Below are 8,294 nucleotides of genomic sequence, written 5' to 3'. Positions count from 1 at the left end.
AGATGTGAAAGCCCAGCGTGACTTTGGGCAGGATCTGAAAATTTTCATTGATCTCCTTGATGGCAAACACTAAAGCCAAAATGTGCTGGTAGCTTTGATAATATAGTCTGTAACAAGAATTACATAACAGATTGAAAAGAGTCTGCTTCAGATGCTGGCATGTCCAATCTTCCAGACTTATATCTTAAAGAAAGAAACTCAATTTTCCTACCAGTAATAGCAATTTAAATATTAATCATAGCTAATCAAGGTTCTTCAAAGTTTATCTGTATGTACATCCTGTACACAAATCTATATTCTCTACGTAGACTGAATTAGATATAACGTGTCATAATAAACTTTTGATCTACACTGAAAATAAATCAAGGTATCCTATTTTTCAAAAATGACTGTTTCTGGATTTGGAGAGTGAAAAAGAATTGGGCATCATATAATTCAACAATTGGAATCAGAGCTGGAAAAATCAATCAATTAGGAACCTACATAAATCCGTCTTGAACCTCCTGAGAAGGATGTCGACTGAAATCAGGGGTATCAGAAAATGGCGAGATCACAGAAATGATGCTACCAATGCTAACTTCTCCAAGCTGATGATATGTGTAACGTATAGTTGCAGGCTCATTATGTTTACATTGAACATTAGGATCCTGGCATGCCACTTGAGGCATTACTGTCAACAGTGATACCATCAATGCTACCATCATCCATAGAAGTCTTATTTTGTTATACAAATGTCCCTTTCTGCAACATGATTCTTGAAGGTGCCCAAGTAGAATAGTCTGACATGGACTCATCAGCTATTTTTCAGGCAGTGATAGACAGTAATATCTACCACTGTTTATACTCAAAGAGTTCTAACAGCTTCAATCAATCAATCAATCAATATTTATTTCTAAGCCGCACCCTCTCCCGAAGGACTCGGGGTGGCGTACAACAAAACAAATAAAATACAAAGTACAATACAATACAATACAAATCTGGACAGGACATACATATAACAAGGACGTACATAAGACGTATACAAGGAGGAGGTAGGCTGATAGCTAAAAAACAATTAAACAATTAACAATTAAAACAATTAAAAAGTCACATTATTTAAAACCCCAAAAAATAAATTCAATTGAATTACATTAATAAAAAACCCGTCAGGAGCGATATAGTTAGATCATGGTTGAGCCAGGCCAGCTACTTGGAATAGGTGGGTCTTGAGCTTAACTCTGAAGGAACGGAGGTCAGACGTAGTCCTAATATCCGGAGGGAGGTCATTCCACAGGGCTGGGCCCGCCACAGAGAAGGCTCTACTCCTAGGCGCCGCCCCTCGACACTGTCTGGTGGACGGCACCTGGAGGAGTCCCTCTCTGTGCGAGCGAATTGGTCGTAGGGATGTATGGGGCAGAATACGATCCCGCAAGTAACTAGGTCCTGAGCCATGGAGCGCTTTAAAGATAGTTATCAAAACCTTGAAACGCACCCGATAGACCACAGGAAGCCAGTGCAGCTCGCGCAGGAGAGGTGTCACATGGGAGTACTTCGTACTCCCCATAATCACCCGCGCGGCCGCATTCTGGACCAACTGCAGTCTCCGAGTGCATTTCAAGGGGAGCCCCATGTAGAGAGCGTTACAGTAGTCCAGGCGAGACGTCACCAGCGCATGGGTGACTGTGCGTAGGGCGTCCCGGTCCAATAGGGGGCGCAATTGGCGCACCAGGCGAACCTGGTGGAACGCCCCCCTGGCCACGGCTGTCATATGGTCATCCATGGACAGCCTGGCATCCAGGAGGACACCCAAATTGCGCGCCCGCTCCACGGGGGCGAGTTGAATGCCCCCAATGGCCAGAGATGGAATTAACTGGTTGAACCGGGGGGCCGGAACCCACAGCCACTCCGTCTTGGAAGGGTTGAGCTTGAGTCGGTTGTCATCCATCCAGACCCGTAGGGCTTCCACACACCGGGACATCACTTCGACGGGCTCGTTGGGGTGGTTCGGGGTGGAAATGTACAGCTGAGTATCATCAGCGTACAGATGATATCCCACCCCAAAACCACGGATGATCTCACCCAGTGGCTTCATGTATGTGTTGAACAGGAGTGGCGAGAGGACCGACCCCTGTGGCACCCCACAAGTAAGGGGGCTTAGGGTCGACCTCTGCTCCCCTGCCAACACACGTTGCGTCCGGCCAGAGAGGTAGTAGCCGAACGACCGCAAAACGGTGCCCCGGACCCCCAACCCCTCCAGTCGGTGCAACAGGATACCATGGTCGATGGTATCAAAAGCCGCCGAGAGGTCTAATAGGACCAGGATAGAGGAACAACCCCTATCTCTGGCCCTCCAGAGATCATCCACCAACGCGACCAAGGCCGTCTCTGTACTGTGCCCGGGGCGAAAGCCGGACTGGCGCGGGTCTAGATAATCATTCTCCTCCAGATGTCGTGGGAACTGAGAAGCCACCACACTCTCTACAACCTTCGCCAAAAATGGAAGGTTGGAGACAGGACGATAATTGGCCAGCTCCGTAGGGTCCAAGGAAGGCTTCTTGAGCAAGGGTCTCACCACCGCCTCTTTCAAGGCGGCCGGAAGAGACCCCTCACCCAACGAAGCGTTCACTAGGCCCAGGAGCCAGTCGCGTGTAACCTCCCAGGATGCCAGTACAAGCCAGGAGGGACACGGGTCCAGTAAACATGTGGTAGGTCGCAGTCGTCCACGCAATCTGTCCAAATCCTCGATGACAACCAAGTCAAACTCCTCCCAAAAAGGTTTCTCAAGACTCGCCACTGGCGTCTCGACTGGGCCACTGAAGGGGACCCAATCCTTCCGGATTTGAGCGATTTTATCCTGCAGATATTTCCCAAATTCCTCTGCCCTACCCTGTAAAGGGGCCTCCCGCGGCCTCTGAAACAGAAGGGAGCGGGACACCCGAAACAGGGCGGCAGGGCGGTTCTCTGCGGATGCAATGAGAGTGGCACAATATTGACGTTTGGCCACTCTCAATGCCACAAGGTACGTCCTTAAATGGGCTCATACCTGTGTCCGGTCAAATTCGGATCGGGAGGATCTCCAACGACTCTCTAGGCATCTCTTGCGGCGCTTCATCACCCTTAGCTCCTCGGTAAACCAAGGAGCCAGGGTGGATCGTTGCCGCTGGAGAGGCCGCAAAGGCGCCACCCGGTTCAAGGCCCCGGTAGTCGCATTATTCCACGCGACCACCAGGTCCTCTACCCGGGGGCGGGTCAGGGTTGCAGGAGGTGGCCCAAGCTCCGTCTGGAACCTATCTGGTTCCATCAGGCGCCTGGGGCAGAACCATCTAGTGTTTTCAGGTTCCGCCTCCCCGCAGCGGGGGGTAGCACCAGGGAAGTCGAGTCGGAGGAGTGAGTGATCTGACCATGACAGGGGAGTGATGGTTAAGTCCCCTCCTCCCAGATCACACAACCACTGGCCAGAGACAAAAACAAGGTCCAGGGTGTGTCCTCCCTCGTGTGTCGGGCCCTGAATCAATTGAGTCAGGTCCATGGCTGTCAGAACTCCCGAACCCCCTCGGATGCTTCTCCCACCGATGGCAGGTTAAAATCCCCCATCACTAAGAGTTTGGGGGTCTCAACCGCCACCGATGCGATCAGCTCGAGGAGTTCAGGCAGGGCCGCTGATGTATAGCGAGGAGCCAGGTATACTATCAGCAGGCCCAACTGTCTCCCAGGGCCCCATTTCACAACAAGGGATTCACACCCGGACGTCTGTGGCACAGTGGACTCCCTAGGCTCTAAATCCTCCCGGATAATCGCTGCTACCCCACCGCCCCTTCCCTGGGCCCAGGGCTGGTGAAATGCTAGGTAGCCTGGTGGGCACATTTCCACGAGGGGTAAACCTCCCTCGTGGCCCAACCAGGTCTCCGTTATTCCCGCGAGGTCCGGCTCCCCCTCCAAAATTAGATCGTAGATGAGGGGGGGCTTATTAACGACGGACCTCGCATTGCATAGCAACAGCCTCAGGCCCTGGGTCTGCAGCTCCTGACCACCTAGAACGCGGGGGTTGGTACGAGCGACCGGGTGTAACCAGCACCCACGGTCTCCCAACCGACTATGAGTTCTTAATCTGTCCTCGTATCTGCCCCTCCCTACGACCGTTGAAATCAGCGAGCCCTGTAGAGGAACGGTATCCTCCCCCTCCTCCTCCCTTCCGCTCCTTCTGCTCGCGACCACACCTGAGGACCTGGCTCTCTCATCGCTCCTGACCTGACCCACCCACCCCCCAACCCCTAAACCCCTACCCCTAAAAGTTTTTAAAAAACAATTAACTAAAAAACCCCTAAGCCTCCGCTTCCTCCACCTCTCGGGATTAATAAATCCATCATCAAGGTGGGCCCTTGAAAGGGCGGAGGGCCACACCTGCGAGAGGGGGGACTCCCGCAGTAGGATCAGGTCTGCCCTTAAATACATAGAATGTTAAAAATTCGTCAGGGGCCTAGGATAGTGCTAAGGATGTTCCGGGCAAGATGCCATAGTCCAGCATAATTAGGAAAGCAAAGCTCCAGTGCGGAAAAGAATAGTCCAATCCTAGAAGGGGGGAGGTGGTGGTGGTGGTGGTAGACTGGTCGGATAATAGTCGAAAGGTGGGGGCTCATGGATGGTAAATGGTGGATGGCGAGGGGCAGATGGTTAGTCAGGCACACGCAGATAGTAAACGGAGCAGTTGTTGATAGATAGTCAGCAGGGGGGGTAGGTGGGAACAATCAGGGAGGCAGCTGGCAGGAGGTAGAAAAAAACTCCTCTGCCAAGCCTGGTGTTAGGGGCCTCCTGGCAGTCCCAACAAGCCCCCCCCCCCTGATCTCTGTGCAGCCACCTGAGTCGATGGTCAATAAGATGGTCAATTAGATGGTCAATTAGATGGTGAGCTACTTTGAATGCCATGGAAAACATTAACAAGACTGTCATGCTCAGGTTATTAATTTGCCTTGGAGTCCCATAGGATTTGAAGATACAAAAGGATCAATTTTATAATGATAGAGAGACAAGTATCTGTATAAAGGTTTTTTATATTTAAAACTAAAAAAAATGAGATGGATTTGTAACTGTCTGACCAACTGCACTCAACGTGCAGTCCTCAATGAAGAAGGCTCATCGTGTCAACAATGATACCATCGATGTTACCATCATCCATAGATGTCTTGTTTTGGTATACAAATGTCCCTGTCTGAAACATGATTCTTGAAGGTGCCCAAGTAGAACAGTCTGACATGACCTCATCAGCTATTTTTCAGGCAGAAATAGACAGTAATATCTATCACTGTTAATACTAACAGAGTTGTAAGGGCTTCTAGTTTGAATGTCATGGAAAACATTAAAACTGCTATTGTGGTCGGGTTATTGTTTTGCCTTGGAGTCCCATAGGATTTGGGAGATACAAACAAGTTAATTTCATAATGATAGAGAGACAAGTATCAGTATAAAGATTTTTTATATTCAAAAGTCAAAAAAAATGAGAGCCCTCTGAGAGATGAAGTGATGGAAAAAAAAAATGATATCACTATATATCTCACTATAGAAATATGGAAACAGAAATAGAAGTAGATAATAATAAAAGTAGATAAGAGTAGATGATAATGCACCAGTTTCTTTCATAACTAGTTGACCAACCACGTTCAACATGTGGTCCTCAATGGAACTGCATCTACATGGAGAGAAGAATGCAGTGGGGTATCCGAAGGCTCTGTTTAAGGCCCAGTACTCTTTAACATCTTCATCAAACATTTGGACAAGGGGATAGATGGGGAACTCACCAAATTTGCACATGACAGCAAGCTAGCAGGAATAGCCAACACTGCAGAAGATAGACTTAAGATCCAGAAGGATCTTGACAGACTTGAACATTGGACACTATCTCAAAAAAATGAAATTCAATGGTGAAAGAAGTATGGTTTTACATTTAGGCAAACCCTCCCCACCAAAAATGCATAAGTACACTGTATGTAGTACCTTGCTCAATAGTGGTGACTGTGAGGGGGATCATGGTCTCCTAGTGGACAATCACTTAAATATGAACCAGTTGTGATCAGTTGCTGCCAAAAAAGCCAACACAATTCTAGGCTGCATAAACAGAGGGATAGATTCAAGATCACATGAAGTTTTAATATTACTTTATAAAGCTTGATAAGGCTACCCTTGGAATACTAATCCAGTTTTGGTTGCCAGGATGTAAAAAAATATGTTGAGACTCTAGAAAGAGTGCAGAGAAGAGCAATAAAGATGATTAGGGGACTGGAGGGTAAAATATATGAAGAACAGTTGCAGGAACTGGGTATGTCTAGTTTAATGAAAAGTAGGACTAGGAGAGACCTGATAGCAGTGTTCCGATATCTCAGGGTCTGCTACAACGAAGAGGGAGTCAACCTATTCTCCAAGACACCTGAGTGTAGAACAAGAAGCAATGGGTGGGAACTAATTAAGGAGAGAAGCAACTTTCCTCCAGAAGTTGTGAATGCTCCAACACTGGAGGTTTTTTTAAAGAAGAGATTGAATAACCATTTGTCTGAAGTGGCATAGGGTTTCCTGCCTATGCAGGGGGTTGAACTAGAAGACCTCCAAGGTCATTTCCAACTCTTTTATTCTATTCTAAGATTGATTCTATTCTAATAAAACTTACACAGATTTAAGAATAGAACTAAGAATTACAAGGGTCGAAGACAGGATGTTTATTGAAATGTGTTTGAATATTAATAGCCAGATTTGATTGATAAACTGTTGGTTTGATCTCTGAGCTTGACAATTTGGTTGCAAACATGTCCTCACCATTAGAGGAGACATCGTTAGTGCATTTTCAATTTTCAATTAAAAACCCACCGATGTAGTCTCCTTGAATGGTGATGAAACATTTGCAAATTGCCACGCTCAGAGCTCAAACCAACAGCCTAAGGATGATTATTTTTATTTTTTTTAAATAAATTTTATTGAACTTATTTAAACATTAAAAAGAAGACACACACTTCCGGTTCTGGCGGCTGACGGCGACGGGCAAGTCTTGCTCGCCCTGCGCATCCCCGGTGGGCTCCCCACTCCTTGGGGGGCACAGGACGCCCCGTAGAGGCATTCTGCAGGAGGAGCGGCACTGCGGGGGATCCCTGGATCAGCGGCAGCCGGCGGGGGGCCCCCGCCTCACTCCAGGCACTGGGGAGCTTGAAGGGGAGATGCTCCGGCGTCTTCGCTTTGAGGCTGATCGGAGAAAAAGAGAACAGAAGGTTGCGGCTGCAGTGCAGTGAGGCGTGAACTTCCTCCATTCCCTTTAACAATTTGAAGAATCAGTCAGCTCTTTAAGCTTTATTTTCGACTCGATTTGGAGAGGCACGGCTGGAAACAATTTTGCTCTTAGCCCCAGGGGAAGGAGGAGGGGGAGAGCCAACCAATGATGTCACACCCCTACTAAGTGAATTTTCGGACTTAATCCTATAAAGTAATGATGATCTGGAAACTTTGGGACTTTTGAACTTTGAAAACTTTACTTTTTGCCTCTAAACCCGAAGCTGGCAGGGCAAGATGGCACACTTCCGTTGTCTTTATGAAATGTGAAATTTGACTCCACCTTTAAAACTTCAGGCTTCCAGTCTTTGTCTCCGTGCTACTCAGACAAATCTCTTGTTGATTGCTGTCTTTTGAACTCCCTGGAGTGAAAAACTTTGCTCTACTGCCAGGGTCATTGGAAAAAACTCTCTTCTGACTGGACCTTCTGTCTCCTGGACTCTCCTGGCTGTCCTGCCTTTCTGACTGATCATTCTCTATACTGACTGAACTCTTTATTCTAAAAATAATGTCACCTAAAAAACCACCTCCTGGAAAGCCTGGCTTTGCTGCCTCTGCCCCGACATCTGCAACCTCCAGTCCTAGTACACAATCAATGATAACAGCTTTGATGCAACCTAAATCTACGGAGATGGAGTTTCAACAAATGTTCCAACAACTTCTGCAGGGACAGGAGGAAATAAAGAAACAACTGAAGGAGATGAAAGAAGAAATTAAAGAGAACCAGGCCAAAATTAATAAGAACTCACAGAGATTGGATCTTTTGGAGGGTGGGGCGGCTGAGATGAGGGAGGGGATGGAAGGGGTGCAGAAGCGAAACAAAGAACTTGACACCCAACAAATGAAAATAGAGTTTGAGAGAATGTCTTTTTATCTTAGATTCCAAAATGTGATGGAGGCAGATGATGAAAATATAAGGGACATCATGACAAGCATTTTGGCTGAATATATTCAGAAAGAGAAACAACAGATGGGGTGGAAAATAGACCTGGTTTATAGAGTGAACTCAA

This window comes from Natrix helvetica, assembly GCF_964273705.1.
Source record: "Natrix helvetica genome assembly, chromosome: Z".
NCBI classification, from domain to species: Eukaryota; Metazoa; Chordata; class Lepidosauria; order Squamata; family Natricidae; genus Natrix; species Natrix helvetica.
The sequence above is the reverse complement of the archived record's forward strand: the minus strand, read 5'-3'. Positions refer to the sequence as shown.